This window comes from Anguilla rostrata, chromosome 5 (genome assembly GCF_018555375.3).
Source record: "Anguilla rostrata isolate EN2019 chromosome 5, ASM1855537v3, whole genome shotgun sequence".
Lineage (NCBI taxonomy): Eukaryota > Metazoa > Chordata > Actinopteri > Anguilliformes > Anguillidae > Anguilla > Anguilla rostrata.
In genome coordinates, this window is record NC_057937.1 from 16,731,419 (window position 1) to 16,750,699 (window position 19,281).

The following is a 19,281-nucleotide window of genomic DNA, read 5'->3' on the forward strand; positions in this document are numbered from 1 at the left end:
TGTTAGTGTGTATGCTATGTGGCAGTGTGTACACTATTTGATAGTGTGTGAGCTATATGTTAGTGTGTATGCTATGTGGTAGTGTGTACACTATTTGATAGTGTGTGAGCTATATGTTAGTGTGTATGCTATGTGGTAGTGTGTACACTATTTGATAGTGTGTGAGCTATATGTTAGTGTGTATTCTATGTGGTAGTGTGTACACTGTTTGATAGTGTGTGAGCTATATGTCAGTGTGTATGCTATGTGGTAGTGTGTACACTATTTGATAGCGTGTGAGCTATATGTTAGTGTGTATGCTATGTGGTAGTGTGTACACTATTTGATAGCGTGTGAGCTATATGTTAGTGTGTATGCTATGTGGTAGTGTGTACACTATTTGATAGCGTGTGAGCTATATGTTAGTGTGTATACTATTTGGTAGTGTGTATGCTATGTGGTAGTGTGTACACTATTTGATAACGTGTGAGCTGTATGTTAGTGTGTGAGCTATATGTTAGTGTGTATGCTATATGTTAGTGTGTATACTATTTGGTAGCGTGTGAGCTATATTTTAGTGTGTATTCTATGTGGTAGTGTATACACTGTTTGATAGTGTGTGAGCTATATGTCAGTGTGTATGCTATGTGGTAGTGTGTACACTATTTGATAGCGCGTGAGCTATATGTTAGTGTGTATGCTATGTGGTAGTGTGTATGCTGTGTGGTACTGTTTTCAGTCTGTGCCTTGCGCGTCTGTTTGCTGCTTCATCATGTGCGATTATCCCCGTTGCCATGGCAGTTAATTGGAGGCAAATGAGCGTGTCCTTCCTCTGAGGCTCAGCGCAAGCGTCCCGACAGGAAGTGCTCTTTCCTCCACAGGAAGTGCGGTCTGTCCCGGGGTGTTTCCTGTGTTTAAGAGCGGGAGGGAAAAAAAAGGGGGGCTTACCTACGACAACAGGAAGACACCGTCAACACCACCCTCCCCGTCGTCCCGACGGGAACGCGCCCGTTTACATAACGAAGCTCCTCCTAAACGAGACGAGAGTGCTCCCTCTGGCCTGGCCCGCGGGTGGGAGGGGCTTAGTTGTGTTTGCTTTGTAAGAGCGCGAGCGCGGCCAGAACAGAGCGATAGCGGCGGAGTCGTGTCCGAGCACGGTCTCCCGTTCGCTGCCAGGCACGCGTCGTCCTTTCCCAGGGTCCGTGCGCCGAGCTCCGCCCCTCCGATTTTCCCGCTCGGACCTGAAGGTCCACCGGCAGGATAAGGATTGCTGACATTGCGTGGGTTCCCTCAGAACGGCCTGGCCAGCGCACAGCGGGGTGGAGCGCTTGTGCGGCAGAGACGTGCGCTGGTGTGTTTGTGATACAGATGAGCGCGTCTGTGCGTGAGTGTGTAGGGCTTAGACGTGTTTGGATGTGCGTGTAGGCGTGTGTGGTGCAGACCAGTGTGTGTGTGTGCCGCGGACCTGTGTGTGTAGGTGGGTCTAAGTGCGTGTGGTGCATTGTGTAGGTGTGTGTTTGGTACACACACCTACACAATGTGTTTGCATGTAGTATGCATATGCGTGTGCAGTGGAGAGTTGCTGTCTAGTGTGGAGAGTAGCCTGTGTGTGTACATATGTAGATGTGCAGCACAGATGCATGTGCTGGTGTGTGTGGGTGTTGGTAGTTGGCAGCTACAAGCGGTTGATGGCGCGAGGCCCAGGTTGGAGTCCTCCACCTTGTTGCTCCACCCAGCCCTAGCGTAGCTGCTGCTGCTGTTTGTGCTCTGCTGCATACTGTAGCCTGCAGAGCTAGCAGGTGGTAGTAAGAGGAAAAACAGACCTGTGAGATCAGCCCCCCCCCTCAGCACAGCCGTCTCCAGTGCGCTCCTCCTTGTGAACGCTGCCAATGCTCCGGAACCTGGAGCTCAGATCTGGAACATGGAATTGGAACACCCGTGATAATCTAGATTTGTTCCACAGCGCTGGGGCTGCGCGTGTGTGTTTGAACTTGAGTGTGTGTGTGTGTGCGTGTTTGAACTTGAGCTTGTGTGTGTGTGTGTGTGTGAAATAGTGTGTGTGTGTTTGAACTTGAGCATGTGTGTGTGAGTGTGTGTGTGTGTGTGTGTGTGTGTGTTTGAAGTTGAGCTTGTGTGAATGTGAGTGTCCCTGCTGTATGTGTGTGCATGTGTGATCATTTGAGTATGTGTGTATGTGTTTGAAGTTGAGCGCGTGTGTGTGTGTGTGCGCGGGTGTGTGTGTGTGTGTTTGAAGTTGAGCGTGTGTGTGTGTACGCGTGTGTGTGTATGTGTGTACGCGTGTGTGTGTGCGTGTGTGTGTGTGCTTGTGTGTGTGAGTATGTGTGTGTGAGTATGTGTGTGTGTGTGTGAGTATGTGTGTGTGTGTGTGTGTGTGTGTGTGGTATGTGTGTACGCGTGTGTGTGTGTGAGCTCCCTGGGAAAGCGGAAGGCTGAGCCTGGGAGATGAAGTGCTCCCAGGTGGAAACGCAGCGCTCTGCTGGTGTGATGTGAAGTTGGGGAGAGGGCCTGAGTCAGCACGGCCGGAGCCAGAAACGCCGCTCCCATCAGGCCGAGCGGCGGGCCGACGCTCCGCTTAAAGGCACAGGCCTGCGCGCTGGCCCCTCGCCGGCCCTCCCCTACTCACCCCAGCAGCGTGAGCAACTGCTGACTGTGATTAGCCTGCTGCGAAAGGGCAGTCATACACAGTTTTTCCTCCCTCCACCCCCGTGCCTCTCCTAATCCCTAATCTCCCTCTCTACCCTTCTCTCACTCTTCCTGTCTAGCTCCCATCCCCAGTTTGTATGTTATGTCATTTTTTAGGTACAGTGGAGAGGTTGTGTTATGTTTTCAGTAGCGTCTGTGTTGTGCTTGAGCGACCTGTGATTGTACCGTAGCTTTGTGGCACAAAATGCAAATGTAGAGTCTCTCTCTCTCTCTCTCTCTCTCTCTCTCTCTCTCTCACTCCCTCCCTCCCTACCCCCCTCTCTCTCTGTATTTATAAGCCTCTTTGCGAGGCTAAACTTTTAAATGGGAAAAGTAAATGAAGTCAAAGTGAAGGCCGAACTTTCAGGCTCCTGAATTCTCACTTTTCGTGAGGAGGAAAAAAATCACCCCACAGGGAGGGAAACACAGCCCCACTCACGTACCCCGCCCCAGGCGCCATCCCGCCGGCCTCACTCCGCCCCTCGCCCGCCCTCGCCCGTCCTCCTCCCTCCTCCGCCCTGCCCCTCCCCTCGCCTCCTGCCCTCCCTCGCTGCCCCGTCCCTCCCGCCTGCCCCACCCTCGTCCCCTCGCCCTCGCCCGCCTCGCCCCGTCCCTCCTCCGCCCCTCGCCCCGCCCCTCGCCCCGTCCCTCCTCCGCCCCTCGCCCTGCCCCTCGCCCCGCCCGAGGCCGTCTAGCGCTCCTGCGAGCGGCGGCGGCGGGAGGCGGGTTCGTCCCCCCGGGGCGTCGGAGTGCTTAGCTCCCAGATATACGCCCATCCAGGGGAGAGGCCTGCGCAGAAGGCCCTGATGAGGCCTGAATAATTCACAGGGCCCGGCACCGGCCGAGGGGAACGCCGGCACTGCGTATCGCCATATATCTCCGTATCACCCGCCTGACCGCCAACCCCCCCTGCCCCCCCTCCCAAACACTGTCCCTCCGGCCTCCATGAACTGAGCTGGCCGGCCCGGGCCTGTTTAAAGGGCGTGAGGAATTAAACGTGCCGTCGTGAATGATAAAGGTCGCTTTAATTTCCTCAACAACAAAAAGGACCCGAGGAACAGAGGGGGAGAGGGCTGAAGGTAATGACCAAAGTTCTCCTGTGTTCTCTGTTCATTTTCCGAATGACACTTTCTTAGTGTTATTATCGATTCTTACCCGTATTCATATATGTATATATATATATAGCTATATGTATATATATATACATGTATGTGTGTGTGTGTGTATATGTATATATATATATATATATGTGTGTGTATGTGTGTGTGTGTGTGTGTTTATAGACAGTGGCCCACTTGTTTTGGTCGCTATGGGAATATATAGAGAAGTGTAATTAATGTCTGTCACAGCCTGTCCTTGGGTGTGGGTAATGCAGGCTCCGAACAAGCAGAGTGTGTGCTGTGATGTTTTATTTATAGCGCTGTTGTTCTCAGTGATCAAAACCGAACAATGAGCAAAACAAAATAAGTGAAAAATAATTTGGAAATAAGCCCGTAATGTAGATTGGCATGGTCACAATTATAAAGGGCATCGTTCCAGTCCTGGATGCTGATTGGTCAGCTGGCCTTCCTACACATCAATGATACTCATGATATTTGTGATATTCATGATATTTGGAACTGTTGTCATCGGTGCAATTATATACAAACACCATTTTAGTATCATTGCACCTTCCTCTAACGTCCTAGATATTGACGAAACACTTTGTGAAGTCAACTGGCCAAAAAAGATCTTCAAAAGCTCATGATGTCTCCTTGGCTTAGTGTCCAGAATTTCACTCATTTTTGCACTAAGAAAAGGACATTGTTTTAACTTCAAAACAACAGCAGAGTGAAATGGGCGTCTATTAGGAGTCTGAGGATATCTGTGAAGGAATCCATTTTATAAACGCTACATGGAACTCAGACCCATGTTACATCTTGAATAGCGCTTATCTCTGTTCCGCGTCACACATAGCAGCACCCCCAAAGCCAGGCCGGCAATCATGATGCAGCACAGGTTTGTTTCATACCAGCTTTATGTCTGGTCTGGGAATGTTGTTAGCCCCGGGCTTCCACTGTTGCTCACATACTCCGGTGTGTACTCTTACATGCTCTTTCATTGTAAGTCTGTCTGCATGAGAGTGTCGGCTAAATGCGGGTAATAGAACAATAATGTACAGTTTCAGGGCCCGCAGTCCAACTGGTACAGCTACTACATTCAACCTAACTCCCGTCTCCTGAAAACGTCTGTGGTGTCCCTTTTCAGGCCCCTAAAATACTAGTCACTCAGGTCAAGGAGAAGAAGAGTGACATTTTTAATAGTCTCGATGCTGTCGTTCAACCATGCCGTACACCAGCCATCCAAAAGAAACAATTGAAACAAATGAAGGTAGTCGACGAACGTTCGAGAGCAGAACAGCAGACAGACATTATGTGACCGTGATGGATGCTGGTAATTGCAGTTCTGTAGCCACAGTGTGGTCTCTGGCACCCTTTGCTTCCCACAAGAGGCTGGAGAGAGAGCAGGAAGTGCTGCGAATGCCCTAACACCCAGTAACACCCTGCAGTGTGCGTGAACGAACAGTCCCTGTCCTCGCGCCCTAGCCTGCTGGCGCACAGCGCTGAACCAAGACGCACGGGAACGTAATTACTATCGATTTCTGAGCAGGGCCAGGACTCTGCAAATTCATGCATCTTTGCTGTCGCGTATCACTGGCAGCGCGCTGTAGTTCAATCCCGCGGCCAATGGCAGTCAGAGAATGCCGACCTTTGAACTCTTCCTCCTTGCTGAGATGGATCATGCTTGGCAGAGGTGGTGGTGTCACTGATTCTGTAGACCCTCCAGATTCTCGACTCCTCCTTCCCTCCTCTCTTTTTTCTTATCTCCTAGTGGTTACCCTTGCTATCGGGAGTTTCCAGTGTTATGTTACAGTACTGATAATTTACTGCCATAGTATTGTTATTTGTTGTGCAACTTAGTGAATTTTAAGAATATACATCAGGTTGAAAGGTTTTTGGCATCAATGAGGAAAGTCTAGTGTTAAGAATATTGAGTTGAATATCTGACTATTCTTTACAATCCTTTTGCTGTCACCATGTTGCTGTATAGAAAAGGTTCAGGAAGTGATGTTGTATCCAACTAGTTTGCTTTTTTTGAGCTATTCAGCTGCTGGCCGCAATCTGGCTACCGCTATTAAGCTTGCTTGCTATTGGAATAATGAAATAAGCTCATTCAAGTCTACAGTTAATGTTTTTTGTAAAATTAGCTTTCTATCTTGCAAGATGACATTTCAGCGCAGTGACTTACATAACTGTATATATGCAGGCAATGAACAATCCTGAAGTAATCAGTATCGTGTCAGTAGTTGTAGTCCAGTGGGCTAGCGGATGTAGTTTTAGGCTATGATATTTTTAGATTTGATATTCTCTGACTTGTAGGAGCTAATTGTAGGGAACTAATTAAATCTCCATTAATCAAGCTGCTGTTGACAAAACCCCCTTAGGAGCTCTTGTTGAAGCAGTGATGTCATTTTTTTGCGTAAAAAAAAGGTTGTGGTAGTAATGTCTGTCTCCCAAAAAGGCTGTAGTACAGGATATTCCTTCGAGACAAGGAAAATGGTGATGTCATTGCTGCCTTTGTGATAGAGAGGTCCTAGATTTGCTACTGCTCCTGATCTTCTCCTGTCTCGCTCCCACACAAACACAGTCACACACACACTCACACACACGTAGACTCACACGCACACACACACACACACACACACACACACACACACACACACACACCACACACACACACACCACACACACCACACACACACACACACACACACACACACACACCACACACACACCACACACACACACACACACACACACACACACACACACACACACACACACACACACCACACACACACGCACACACACACATAGACTCACAGGCGCACACACACACACTCACACACACTCACACACTCACACACACACACACACACACACTCACTCACACACACAGTAGCGTTCTGAGCCGCAGCGGGGCTTATCTCGGGCGTCCGCGCGGCGTGCCGGCGGCGGCGGGCAGTCAGAGATCCCGCGGCCGTTAGCGCGGCTATCTGATGCAGACGGGACTCGACTCCGTCTGAGCGCGGGCAGCCCGGAGAGGGGCGGGGCCTACCGCCGCTCATCCGCGTGGCTCGGGAGGGGAGGGGGCGGGCCCGGGGTTAAGCCCTGAGAGTGACGGGAGCTCCCCAGCGGATGCCAAATCCATTAGACCCTCGGGGAGGGGCTCAGCTGAGACCTGACACTCCGTTGCCCCGGGTAACCCGCGCTCCCCACGCGCAGTCTCCCCTGCCGACGGCGGCAATTCGGGTCTCCATGGAGATGCGGGGTCCTGGCGTGGAAATTATGATTTCATGGTGCAAGGATATCCAGGTGGCGGGTCAGAGTGTTTCTCTCCTTATCTCTCTCTCTCTCTCTCTCTCCATTTTCCACTCCTGTTCTTGTGTGATCCTCCTCCTTTGTTCCCTGCCACTTCTTTCTCTCCTCTCTCCTCCATTTCTTCACCTGCTCTCACATTTTCTCCTTTATCTCCATCTCTTACTCCTTCCTTCTCTCTTCATTTCTCTCATCCATTTTCTACTCACTCTTTCCAGGAAGCTTACAGCCATTAAAACGAAGGCTCTTTTATTACGTATGTAGTGTGCTGGAAATCCGAGTTGGTCTTTCCTGCATAATTTACCCCCTCTGAGGTCCCCTTTCCACCATGCAGACATCTGGATCCTCACCTGTTCTACCATCAATATTACTTAAAAAAAAAGAAAAAAGAAAGCACATTCCTGTTTATAGCACCAGTAAGACAGCTCTTGAACCACATGCAGCTGTTTCCATCTGTTTGCGCACACCTCACGCCCCCTTCACGTCCTCAGCGGCATTGTGGGTAATTTAACAGCGGTTGGAAGGGGTGCAGCCTATCAGCAGTGTCCACTTGTCACAGATGTCAGCTGTATCCAATCCCGCAGTAATCTGCTTCTGTTATCCAGTCACACATTATCAAATTAGACTTGCGGTTTGGCTCCGCTCAGCCTTTCGCCAGTACTCGATTAGCAAGATGGCTGCCGCGCGGCGGCTAATTCCTGTTCTGCTGTCAGGATCGGTGTATCCGTCCGCTGGGTTTCTGAGTGCGGCGGGTTTCCATTTACCTGACGTTCTGTTGCGAGAGGTAATGAGACGCAGATGAGAGAAGCCTTTTTGGGGAGCTCCCTCGCTTCGGCTGTCTGACTCTACGAGGTTCGCTCTCTCTGCCGACTGGAATATCGTGACACCTCAGAGAACGGGAACAAACCGACAGCGGGAAAGGACAACTTTATCGTTTCCCTGTCGCACACACAGACACACACGCACACACGCACGCACACACGCACACACGCACACACACAGACACACACACAAGCCCACACACACGCACACACACACGCACACACGCACACACACAGACACACACGCACACACAAGCACACAGCACACACGCACACACACACACACACACACGCACACACACACGCACACACACGCACACACACACGCACACACACACACACGCACACGCATGCACACACGCACACACACACACGCACACGTACACACACACGCACACACACACGCACGCACACACACACGCACACACACACACACGCACGCACACACACACGCGCACACGCGCACACACACGCACGCACACCGGTGCTGTCACCACATAACACCGCCTGCAGAGACATTCTGCATATTCATAACAGACTTTGCGCTGCTTTTTCCGTGCGCCTCAATCAGCAGACGAGCCGTGACCCTGTTTACTTCTCGGCAGCGTTAATTACTGGATTAAATCAGAAGGCCGTCTTCATTAAACAGGAGCGAGCTTAAGGTTACACCCGCGAACCCTCGTAAGAGTCTTGACAACAACTTGCTTTTCTGGATTTGATGTCGTATTATAAAATGATATGGTTTCTTTTCATTTTTCATGTTTAGAATTGGCGTCGGTGAAAGATTGCTTGCCAAGCCTACATCTTTATGGGTTTGCCTGTCCGTATACACAGGTGAAATAGCTCAGGTTTTAGTCAGCCAGCAGCCATGCAGTCTTTTAGTTGCAAAATATGAAGTGTCTCCCAAGTAAATGTATCTGTAAACTAGAATATAAATGGTAGAGACAAAGGTTTCTTTACAGGTGGCAACCTGCAGACACGTTTCAGAGATATTTATTTGAAGTACTGCCCATCTCTGCCTGTGGGGTCATCTGTTTTCTGCACTCCTCCATACTGTTTTCCTTTGAGAGGAGAGAAAGGGGCCTTGATCGCAGAGACCTGGGTGGATGTAGGGTGCACACCATGATAGACATTTGCAATGTGAGGACACAGCGAGACAGGCATGGGGGCATCATGAGAAGGCAGTGCAAGGACACTATGCTATGTGCATTGGAGTGACACGCATAATATGTATGAGACACCATGACGATATGTCTTGTGCCCGCTTTGCTGTGAGGACACGCAATGACAGATATGTGTACTGTCCGAGGGCATGCTATGATTAGCGTGTGCATTGTGAGGACGGACCATGAAAGACGTGTGATGTGAGGACACACCTTGACAAACATGTGCAGCATGAGGACAAGTCATAACAGACATACAGTATGCAGTGTGTGAGGACGTGCCGTCACAGACGTGTGAAGTGAGTGGGCTGCACTTGAACTATCGCTGTAATTCAGTTTTTAAAAATCAATACAAAAGGCACACAGTGTCTGCAATTGCGAATGCGGCGTTGCTCCTTGGGAATGCATTAACTGCCAGTACTTTTGTTTCATTTCGTGCCTCAGTGGCCATTTGAGTGCACCTTAGGTTCAGCAACACCTTATTTAATGGGCGATTACCACATAGAAATACACTAATTGTCACATCGGACAAGCCAGCGCAGCACAGTGAGCGTATAGGACAGAGCGAACCGGGGATGACGATGCAGCAGTTTTGGAGTTTGTGGGGGACGCAAGGGCGTTCCTTTAAAAGAAGAGCGGTGGGGCCCGCTGCAGGGCCTGGTTCTGGTCGCCTGCAGCTAACTGCGGTCCCCGGTCTGTGCTGTCGCGATCGTGTGTGCGGTCTGTGCTCTGTGTGTTGTTCTCTGTGTGCCTGGTCGCGTGCGGCGAGCATGCGGTCTGTGTGTGTTCGGTCAGTGTGCGAGGCGTCATCAGGCCGCGTGCACTCGCGCACCACCCACAAGAGTGTGCTTCATTGGCCTGACCACACACGGGCGTACTGTAATAATTGCGACGATAATATCAGGTACACTGAAGGGCTATTGACGAAAAGCAGGCTGGTTGCGCTTGAATGAGCTGGCTCGCGACCAGGTGTTTGCGGGTTTGAGTCCTCAGGCGAGTCCGTCGCCGCTTTACCCCCAAAGCAAACGAGCCGGGCGCCGGACCCGAGCCGCTCCGGTAAACACCGCGCCGCGCGAGCGGACGGCGTTTAGGAACTTTAGCTGTGCGAGTCTCCCAGGGTAAGTGAGCCTGCCAAGACAATAAGTCATGTTTCACAGTGCAAATGTGGAAGGTACGCTTTCGAATTACGCGGCTAACGAGAAGCTCTGCTGGATCGCGTCCCAGGACCGCCTCAGAGCGACGGTGGAGCCCTGTTTTTAGAGAGAGGGGGCAGGGACTCGCTGGAGTTTCCAGATGGACGACTCCCGTGCTCCTGTCCCGTCCACTTCCTCAGTCCATGGGTTTCCAGATGGTATCTGGAGTTTCCGAGTGATGTTTCACAATTTATAAGTATTCATGAAGAAGTGTGCCCAAGGCCGGAACATCCGATGATGTCAGTGTGGTCACGCACACATTGAATATACATACGGTGAATCAGATTGTAACTTTTACCTCAAGTCGTTGAGAGACGTCCCCTTTGATGCTAAGAATACAGAGCTGATTGTCTGTTTAGACTGTTGAGTCTGTGGAGGATGTCTGCTCTGGCTCATTGCCTGTTATAACTCACTAAAGATGCACTCCTCCACGCTGTTGCCTCCTGGGGAGGGGGAAACTGCCCGAACTGCCTGTGAAATCGCTTTTTAAATTTCACCTATGGGGAGGAGTTATTTTTTACAAGGCACCATGGGGGCTGTGGTTCTTGGATGAACGGAGCAAAGAGAGTTCAGTTATCTCTGTTCCTTCTGCTGAGTAACTTGGAGAACTGAAAGGGAGCAGGACTTGTGTGGGTGCAATGGGAGGGAGATTGTCTTTGGAGGGTTTGGATGCATGCGAAAATTCACAGTCATGCATGAATAGCAACACGAGTGAGTAAATTAAAGTAAATGTGCGTGATGTCCACTTACGCACGGAAAAAGCAAGTGAGTCCTATTCGCAGTGATGAAGTACTGGCTTAATTCTAATTTGTTTGCCCCGCTCACTGCAGGTGTGTGTGTGTGTGTCTATGTGTGTATGTACACACCCAACTGGCCTAATAGTTTCCGTATGCGTTTGACTCATTCCTGTGGTTTTCTAATTATAGAGATTCTGCTCTGAGCTAAAAATAAAACCTGACTCTGTATTATTCCGGACTTCAAACTCAAACAATTATATGCTTTTTATAGTGTGTGTGTGTGTGTGTTCTCATATCGCGCATACGTATGTGTCGGGGTCGCAGGTTGCGCTGCTGGACATTGTGTTCACTTTAAGTTCGTAGCCAGAGCAACCGCACGGTCCATTTTTGTTTCTCCTAATTCTTGATGAAATGGTTTGTAACCGTGCCAAGTTAGCTTGAACAGTAAACCATGGGACGGGACAGGAGAGGTACAGGAGGGTGCCCCCAATGGAGGGGGTGAGAGAGGGACCCCATGCTGCTCTGACCAGCACTTTCCTTTGCTTGCCTGCTCAGGAGAGGTTTTCTAGGTTAAAGTGTTCCAGGATCAGGGTGTGATTTGTGGTGTGTGGGCTTATGACTGACACGTAGCTGGTCTGAAAATCAATATGTCCCGATCAGACCTGGGTCAAATGCGTATTTGTTTTGGATTCAGATACTTTTCTGTGCTCTGTTGATCTTGCCTGGTGTAATTGAGCCTGCCAATATGACCAGAAGGTGGGGTTTGCACTTTTTGAGAGTTTTCATTGGTTCCAATACACCAGACAAGATCAGTAAAGGGTAGAAAAGTATTTGAATCCAAAACAAATACGTATTTGACCCAGGTCTGATCCCGATCGATCACGGAAAAAAAAAAACATTTGACTTATTTTTTTAGTAAATAAATAGAATAAACATCCTTTTCTTTAAAATGCTGCTTGCATTGTGCTAGGATGATTGCATATTGGGATGATTTCCTGTAATGCGTACTTTACTGTACCTATTGCATAGCTTACGTGCTAGAATTAGCCTGTTCTATATGCATACCCTTATTTACTACAGCTCTTATGATGCACACATTGCATTGAGCCTGTAGATTGCTTTGGCTAAGAGCACTGGCTACATAGATAAATACCCATACATAAATGATATTTTTTAAATAACTTTGCTAGACTGAGTGACAGGCACAACATTGCAGTGGGCTTCTGAGGTGTTTGTGCAACTGGTTGGAAGTGTCTCTCTTTCGCACTCTCTCTTTCTCTCCCCCTCTGAGTCCTTTGTGTCTTGTGATATAATGCTTTCTGTTGGAGTGGTCTCAGCCTCGGGGGCAGTATTTAGCAATGTACTTTCTGAACCCTCTGCCCTGTCTTGGTGGGGGGAGCAGTATCTGGCGGTGCTCTGAATGATCCCACACTTTTTGGCAGTGTATCCTTGCCACCCTCTTCAACTGCAGGGCAGAATTTGGCAGGGGGCAGAACTTTGTTTATGGGTCGTGCTGGGGGGATTACCAACACCCCAGCTTCTGTATCTCGAATGTGAGGACCCTGCCGCTTGTAGGTGTGTAGGGGGTCAAAGGTCAGATTAAAGGTCAGGGGTGACAGGTTACGCAGAGGCTTCCGCTAGCGCGTGCGCTAATGGCGATGATGGAGGATCGTCTCCTCAGACCGGGTTAATTAGTTTAATGAGCCGTGTCTTCCCGGTGACGGGGCCGGTGACTGATTGCCCTGCTTAGAGACGACAGACTGGGGGGGGTGGGGGGGGGGGGGGGGGGCGTTGGAGCCATTAGCCTTTGTGTACATGCATTGACCGTAGCCGGCCTGAGGTGAGAACCTCCGCAAGTGTCACGTTTCCTCCTTTGTGTGCGTGTGTTTGTCTTCCTGTACGTGCGTGTTTACGCTGCAGTGCATTTTGGGTCGTCTGACGGCCGGAGCCGAGGTCAGGCCCGCGGCGCGCCCGTTATTGCTGCTTCACCGGAAGGTGTTAATTACCGCGGGGTCATAATGAGAGTGTGTGAAAGCGGTGTTAATAACGAGCGGGCGTTGAGGGACGGGGGGGCGGGGGGGGCGGGGTAGAGCGCTGTCCTCCAGTGACCGGGCCCCAGAGAGGCCTTCCTGCTGCTCGGGGGAAACGCTGACGTGTTCGCGACTCCCGCCGGCTCCCTCCGGTACTTCACAAATAAACTCTCTTCTGAGTTCTGTCTGCTGTGCCCCTGTGGAAACGCGCAGTCCAATTCCAGCTGGAAAACTGGTCATCTGGAAGCTGTCCCTGTCCATTCCGGGGTGGAGTGATGCAGTCACACCCCCTCTCCAGCGTGAGGCGCTGCACTGTGTTTGTGTGACCGCAGTCTGACAGCAGCTTGGGAGGCGCACTTTTTTGTTCACAGCTATTCCTTTTGGCCTGGAATATATTGTAGTTTGTTAGCACTGAAAAAGCGTACCTCTTGCCTGACTTGTCACATGCCTACCTCCGTGACCATCTTGCGGGCACTCTTGTGGCAACCAACCGGGGCCTAATAGTCCTGCTGCCCTCGGTGCCCTAGGGAACCACGGCAACCAAGCATGAAAACCAATCAAGGTACAGCCTTAGGAGTCCTGGCTGTCAGGGAAGGTCACATGATCACAAAAGAAGGAGAGGAATTTAATTGAGTCGTGCTTTTTTAATTACAATATTCTGATGTATGCGTGATTGGGAGTTATGCAAGCATTCTACATTTGCAGTCCTTTTTTACTCCCTCTTTCTCTATCAGTCTTATCAAGCCTCTTTTTGTTCGTTTCTTCATGTGAAATGGGCTTTTTTTGGCACGGAAATAAAAAAATGTTTCCCAAAGCATTTCCACACAGTACGAAATATGGCGGAGCATAAAAGAGTGCATAATCATTACACACAAAGGATTTAATTGTTCCCTCTACGAGGCTTGTCCTTTAAATTGTTGTAGATGACAGAATAAAAAATAAAAAAAACGCTTTCTCGTTCGCGCGGCTGTGCGGCATGTTGGGTGACAGCTGCAGTGATTGGGGCCGCTCGGTCCCGTTCCGGAAGCTTCCGGCTCGAGGGGCTACGCTCCTGAAAGTGGACTGTGCTAAAAAGGGGGTGTAACCCGGGCAACGGGGGCAGCTGCTAATGGCCCTGCAGCGCTGTGGGGACTCCTTGGGTTACACCGGACTCTGCCAACGAGGGAGAGGGAGGGAGAGAGAGAGAGAGGGACCTCTGAAGGTCAAAAATGACAGAAATGCACTCCCGTATGATGGCTGTACGGTCGGCCAACACCACCCCCCCCGCACCCCCGTGTACTCCACATTTAAACATGCCCTCCACTGTTCAGTGTATGTCCGCATTGTTTTATTACCTAATGCCTGGCGTCCGAGGGGAGACATGGGGTACGTCGGCTGTCGGCTGAGTCCTGTTTGTTCTTAGCGATTCGGCCAGTGAGCTTGAAACAGCAGAATTCTTAGCTTTAGCTTTAACTTTCCTCCGGTCTCAAGCTGTTTTCCTTTGTTTTGTATTGCAAGGATGGCAGTTATCCAGATAATTCATTGGTAAGCAGTCCCAAGGCCTTTTTCTTAAATTCATTTTGCTAAAAATCAATTTTAGCTTTATAAAGAATCAACTTATAACTTACAAAAACAAAAACCTCATTAACTATGTATCGCGCCAGCTTTGTATGCGGAGCGCAATAAAAGCTCACAAACAAACATCAGAAATCGAGCTGCTGCAGGAGTGTTCAGACTGCACTATCTTCGCAGATCAGATTCATGCATTTTACGACATCCGTGCTTCTTGAAGTCGGGCAGAATCGTTATCGGCAAGTTCAAATAATCTGGACTCCGCTGTAGCTTTTGATGTAAAGAACATTAGCGCTATAACACAAGATAAAACTGGTAATCGCTATACATCTTGGTATTGATCACACCAAGAAGCGGTTGTGGTGGAAGGAGTAGTAGTTGAAGGTGGTGTTCAGGTAAGGTTTGTGCCATCCGCCTCCAGTGTTAACAGATGATGACAAAGTGGGTGGGGGGGGGGGGGACTTGACTGCCACCTTCACTCCTGCTAAACACCTTTTTGTGTGGTTGCACCTGGGCAGGTGTCTTTAACCCTTGTGTTGTCTTCATACTTTGCATGCACCCCGGGGCCAGTGGGTCAAAATGACCCACCCTCCCTGGACCCCCCTGCGACAGGGGTGGGCAGTTCAAGTCCTGGAGGTCCGGTGTGTATGCAGGTTTTTGTTTTCACCAATTACTCTGACTAAATGAGCTAATTGGCTGGCATACACCAACACTGGTTCACTTGTAGATTAGACCACAGTAATACATTTCATATAGGGACACGAGAACAGTCTTTGGCTCTCATTCATTCACTTATCAAGAAATGTCTGTGACATGTCAGATGGCGTTAATATTAGGGCTAATTAAATAATTAAGGGCAGAAGTCGGCATGAAGACCAGAAACAGGTGCGGCCCTCATCGCCCACCTCTGCCCTGCGATGAGGCCTCTGCGTTGAATTTTACACCCTAAATCAATATTTTTCTTGTAGAAACAACCTGTCACTCAACAATAAATCGGTGAATAACTGTTTTCCTTCACAGTCACAGAGAAACTATTTCTTCAGGCTACACCACTCATGTTTACTTCGAAACGCACATCATAATTGATTTTTTTTTGCTGTAATAGATGTGTAGCGCTTTGATTATGGATTCTGATTTCATAACTGCAGGGTTCAAAAAGACAATAAGACAATCTTTGTACCTTGATGGTGCTTATAACACTTTTATAAAAATATTAAAAAGGGCAATGTTGAACTTTTTTGAATGGTAGGGACACTCCTGGTAAGGTCGTCAAATTTCATGCTGAAAAATTTAATTTCTGAGGTTTTAATTGGCGTTAAACTCAGGATGGGATCATTTTTTGACCCTGAGGACGACAGGAGGGTTAAGTTTTTGCCTCTCTTAACTCTTGAAAGTGGCACAGCCAAAACACAGAGCGATTCTCAGAGTCAGTTTCAAGCAGCGTTAAATTAAACGCCTACAAAAGTTAAATAAAAACTCTTGAGTGGATTATTTTCGAGCGCGTCAACGTTTCCCCAGATCATTTGATAGTCTTGTTGACCTGCGGTTATTTTACTTTTGGCACAAGGCTACGTTTTCGTTGCAGTGATGACTTCTTTCTTTTTCTAATGTCTGTGCGGATATTTTTGCCTGTTGCTGAGAGAAAGTTGTTGCCAATGAATTGTATGTTTGTTACCAGGGGTTACAAGGGAGCCTATGAGGTGCTGTCTGCCACACCGCTGTAGAATGCAGCTACATCTTTATAAACGCAGCGAGGGAGGGGCGCCGGGGAGCTGTTGAGGCTGTAATCCCCCCTGATCCTCTAAAGCAGTCAGGGTGGAATGTTCCGGTCGCGTAGGTGAGCCTCAACCCGACGGCACGCGATAGGGGCTGGGGGAGTTCTCAACAGGAGAGCAAGGCTTTACAAAACCCGAAACCGTTGTGCGCTCGCTGGCGATTCATTCTTTTGTCGTTGGGGGAAAATTGTTTTTATCGATTCAAAATTGTTTTAGAACCCTGTGACTTTTCCCATCGTCGGGTTTGTGAAACCTCATTCACCCACCACTGGTATCACAGTGGAGACCGAGGTAGAAGCGTATCTCTTTGAGAAGGTACGGCCTGTCGGTCACATGACCTCATGACTGGCTGCAGTTGGGCGGTTTGGTCCTCGTTTGCTGGGGGGGGGTATGGGGGGGGGGTCTTCGGCTGCCTGTTTGTTCTCATGTGGGCACGATGGCTGCACAGAGCGTGGGAATGGCGGGCTGGGGGTGGGGGTGGGGGGGTGGTGTTGCTGCCAAGCATCACAGCTGGGCAGTTATGGCCTAATGACCGGGGTTGAGGCACACTGGTCTGCTGGCCCTACGCTGGGAACGCAGCGGCCCTGTGCCGGGAAGGCGTCGGCAGCGCTGCGTCAGGAACGTCGGCCTTGTATCGGCCCAGCGTTGGGAACGCGTCGGCCCGCCCGTCGTATTAGTTCACACGTTGGATCCGGAAGCCAAGCGAAAGGGGGAGGCTCAGGCAAAGCTAAACGCTGTCAGATGGGCAGGAAGTTCCCATCCATTAGCTCCTCGGGGACTTCCTGTGTGAGCTGCACCCCACGTCAAGGCTGGGGCAAGGGGGCCCTTCCCAACCTGGGAACTCGAACCCGGGGACAGGCTTTGGCCTACGGGCTCCTTCTGAAATTCCAAGCAAACACCGACACCCCCCCTTAGTTTCCCCCGTGAGGGCTTTCTGACAACTTTCCCACAATTTGGAGACAGAGGACAGAAAGGCACAGAATGGCTTCCAGTGATTAACTCTGGTATCAGTTACACCGCCCCCCAGGGGATTTGTGTGTGTTTATGTGCGACTGATTTTTTTTCTCGTATCCGAGGAGAGCCAGTCGCTCTTCACTCAGACAGCTGGCTGGAGAGGGAGGGCTAATTTTGGGTTCTCTATTTATGTGTGTGTGTGTGCGTGTACACGTGTGCATATCCTGAACCAGTGTTTACTGTGGTCTGTCAGCGCCTTGCTGTGTGTGTGTGTGTAAGTGTGTGTGTGCGTGTGTGTAAGTGTGTGTGTGTGTGTGTGTGTGTGTGTAAGTGTGTGTGTGTGTGTGTGTGTGTGTGTATGTGTGTGTAAGTGTGTGTGTAAGTGTTTGTGTGTGTGTGTGTGTTTGTGTGTGTGTGTGTGTGTGTGTAAGTGTGTGTGTGTGTGTGTAAGTGTGTGTGTGTGTAAGTGTGTGTGTGTGTGTGTGTGTGTGTGTGTGTGTTTGTGTGTGTGTGTGTGTAAGTATGTGTGTGTAAGTGTGTGTATGTGTGTGTAAGTGTGTGTGTGAGTGTGTGGAGCAGTTGTGTGTGTGTAAGTGTGTGTGTGTGTGTGTGTGTAAGTGTGTGTGTGTGTGTGTGTTTGTGTGTGTGTGTGTGTGTGTGTGTGTGTGTGTGTGTGTGTGTGTAAGTGTGTGTGTGTGTGTGTGTGTGTGTGTGTGTGTGTGTGTGTGTGTGTAAGTTGTGTGTAGTGTGTGTGTGTGTAAGTGTGTGTGTGTGTGTGTGTAGTGTGTGTAAGTATGTGTGTGTGTGTGTGTTGTGTGTGTGTGTGGGTGTGTAGTGTGTGTTAGTGTGTGTGTGTGTGTGTGTAAGTGTGTGTAATGTGTGTGTGTGTGTGTATGTGTGTGTGTGTGTGTGTGTGTGTGTGTGTGTGTGTGTGTGTGTGTGTAAGTATGTGTGTGTGTGTACGTGTGTGTGTGTGCCTCCTGGTGGAAGCGTCCCTGGGTGAAGTGGTGTGTTCCGGCGAGACGCTGGTTTCCTGGATCCCTGTTGAGTAATGGGCCCGTTTAGCTCAGAGCTCCGGTCCCTGGCATCGCCCGCTAAAATGGCGCCCGCAGATTACTCACCCATCCCTGTGTGAGGTCCTGCGCATGAGCATGTGTGTGTGTGCGTGCATATCTAAATGTGAATAATAATAATAATAATAATAATAATAGTATAGACTCTTTTTTATATAGAAAGCAGTTCAAAATGCGTGCATGCTTCTGTGTGTGTATGGCTATATATGCATATGAAGTGTTTGAGCATGTTTGTGTGTGTATGAGTACATGTGCTTGTGTATGTGTTTGAGCATGTGTGTGTGATCATGTTTGTGTGTGTGTGTGTGTGTGTTTGAGAATGTTTGTGTGTAAGTACATCTATATATGCATGTTTTTGAGTGTGTGTGACCACGTGAGTGGAGGGTGCAGTATGTGTGTTAGAACATGTTTGTGTGACTTTGCATGTGTGTGTGTGTGTGTGTGTGCACTCGCATGGGTATGTGAGACCCCGCAAGTGGAGGGGGTGTGTGTGTGTGTGTGTGTATATGAGACCCTGCGAGTGGAGGGGGTGGTGTGTGTGTGTGTGCGCGTGTAGCCTGTGGGCTGGCAGGGCGGGGTGGAGATAAATCGCGTTGTTGGAGCAGTGCAGATCCGATATGTTCCTTCCCATAGATCACAGGGAATGGTAATGGCTGTCAGGCGGGGCACGTGGGAGAGATGCTGGGCTGTCTGATGTAGAAGCGAGTGCCCTGGAGATCAGACGCCGTCTTCTGTCTGCTGTCAAATTCAAATTCAAATTCAAATGCGCTTTATTGACACTTTCATTTCCCCATATTTTCTCACCCTCTCTCTCCCCTTGTCCTCCTCTCTCTTTCTCTTCCTGCTTTTCTCTCTCTCCTCGCTGTCCTTTTCTGGCTCTGCCT

General features: G+C 49.6%; 1 protein-coding gene across 2 annotated transcripts in view; it reads left to right on the top strand.

Moving 5' to 3' along the window:
• cfdp1 (craniofacial development protein 1) overlaps positions 1–19,281 on the top strand; it is a 53,298-nt gene that overhangs the window by 7,355 nt on the left and 26,662 nt on the right. The window lies entirely within an intron of this gene.